At 50.6% G+C, this 2,341-nt stretch overlaps 1 protein-coding gene across 1 annotated transcript in view; it reads left to right on the top strand.

The window, feature by feature from the left end:
• The window catches only part of HTATIP2 (HIV-1 Tat interactive protein 2), a 14,984-nt gene that overhangs the window by 8,963 nt on the left and 3,680 nt on the right, over window positions 1–2,341 (top strand). The window lies entirely within an intron of this gene.

Below are 2,341 nucleotides of genomic sequence, written 5' to 3'. Positions count from 1 at the left end.
TTATGTGACCAGGGCTACTGACATAAAAGGGGGCTTCTGAGGTGAAGTGGGTACTAATGTTACTGGGGATCCGGATGTGAAGGGGGCAATCTGATGTGAAGGGGGCAGGAGGGCGGGCTACTGATGTGACGAGGGCTACTGATGTGAAGGGGGGCTCCTAATGTGAGAGGGAGGACTCGACTCTGACGTGAACGGAAGGGGGAGTGTAATGTGAACCCCGTTTTTTTGGTATTTGTGCAGGAGCCCCCATAATATCCATAGCAGACCTTCATCTGGGATAAGGGTCTGGTATTGATTTTTGGAGGGGCCACACATCATTCATTGCATTTTACATTTACACTTCATACATTTTAGACTCGGGGGGCGCGCCTTGAGATTTTGCACACTTGTCAGGGGTGCCGTGACTGGAACAAGGTTCAGAAGCTGATTTAAGGGACATTTGGCGGGGGATGGTAGACGTACCATGGAGGGTCATATCACGGGCAGTAGACTGAGCCCCCCCAGGATGGATCTGTCCTGATCTACGTGTGTATGGTCCACCTCAGACTGGTGTCCATGTTTTATTGTACAGGTTATAGGAGTGTCAGCGTCACCTGTCTGTAGTGTGAACGTTTGATCTCCGATAGGCCGCGTTGTCCTGTAAACTCTGCAGACATTGGACCTTGGATCCCTTATCGGAGAGTGTCGCTGATTCTCGCCCCCGCCATTATCTAATACCTGCTCTGGCTGCACCCAGATACTCTCCACGTTACCACTTCCAATCTAAGGATGACATGGCGGAGAGGTGGCTGCATGCAGCTGACTTCTTACGTTCTCGGGTCCCTCGCAGCAGCCGGCTATAAGGGCCCCTGGCTTGGATGGAAACGTGATCAGGGCAGCTATCAATGATTTACTGTTATAAACCAGCGTATGTTTAAAGAGACCCTGTCACCGACTGAAACAACTGCAGATAAAACATCCATCATCTTAAATATTGACTTTCAGTGAGTGTCCTGTCCCTGGGTGGCTACGCTCACTCCACCACTGTATCTATGGAGGGAGCCATAGCTGGCACACAGACTGGGCTGAAAACGTGTCTGCCTTTGCATCGGGGCTGATGGGATTAGTATTTTGGAAAGATAACATTGATTGTGCTTTGTAGTTAGTCCAACGCATTTCAATGGAGCTGTTCACATCTTACAGCTCAATGTCGCCCGTAGCTCGTCGCTTGTACATGACCCTTTTTTTGAGCGATATTGCTCTTGACTGCTTACAGCCCAATACGAAAAGTCTAGCGACAAGTTGCGCAATATCGCGCGTATGACAATCGCGTGGAAAAACGCGCGATTATTCATGTCGCTCAGTGTGAATGGGGGCTAAGAGTTTTGCTGATCCCTTGGTGTTGGCTACACAGCGAGTAATGAATCCATGAGTCCATAATACTACTTACCATGTTTAGAAGGGGCGGTGGGGTAGGGGGGTCTTTGAGACCTGAACACGCTGGTGGTTCTGTGTTCTCGTGGATGAACCCATTCTATGATTGGATGTTTTTGGACTCTGGCGCTGTCTGGTTGGCGCTCTCATTGGACTGTACGTATGCGTATAACCACATCCAATGGTTGGTATGCTGCGATATGTTAGATTTTTGGGTTCAGTTATCCTTTAATGAAGCTGCAACCAGAAGTTACCATTGGAGGACAGGAAGTCGAAAAGTTTCGGGTGGCGAATGTTACTCAGCACCCGGAAGAACCCAGACCTGTGTGTTATAAATAACGACAGATCTCCCAATGCCAATAAGGAGCGAATGGTCAGCTAATTGGTCATCTGCAGACTCGTAGATCTGGAAAATGGAGGAAAGCGCAACCAAGCGCCAGCTCTTCATTTCCTTATTGGTCGCAATGGTCGGCGTAAAGTGCGTGCGTTTTTTTTCCCGCCGTGTCTTACCCCTTGTGCAGGATCCGTCGAGCTAACGCTGTGGAAGTATTCGCTGCTCGGAGGGAAGCCGAACGCTCGCACATCAAACCTTCAGCTTCAGCGAAAGGAAACCCTTGGAGACAAAGGTGCGGACATTTCGTCCATTGTTGGGGGGGGGGTTAAAGGTGGCGGGACCCCAAGCTTCTCCCCTGCCCGTCCTTCAAGGGGACTTTGTCAGCGGAAAGTTACTCCGGTGAATAGAGGGACGCCGGCTTGTGATGGCATTCAAGGGAGCTGACGGGCTAATCACTTCGGGGATGGGGAGCCGCGGGTATTTGTGTCACTTTAATTTGCCGCGCACAATGGCCGATGGCTGGGGCCCTATTAAGCCGCGTTTAATGCAGAAGTAAAGCCGGGGGGGGGGGGGGGATAAAAGGCTCCCTTATCT

Source organism: Nanorana parkeri, unplaced genomic scaffold, assembly GCF_000935625.1.
Source record: "Nanorana parkeri isolate BGI_ZX_2015 unplaced genomic scaffold, ASM93562v1 scaffold10, whole genome shotgun sequence".
Lineage (NCBI taxonomy): Eukaryota > Metazoa > Chordata > Amphibia > Anura > Dicroglossidae > Nanorana > Nanorana parkeri.
Note: the sequence above shows the minus strand (reverse complement) of the source record. Positions and strands in the feature narration are given on the sequence as shown.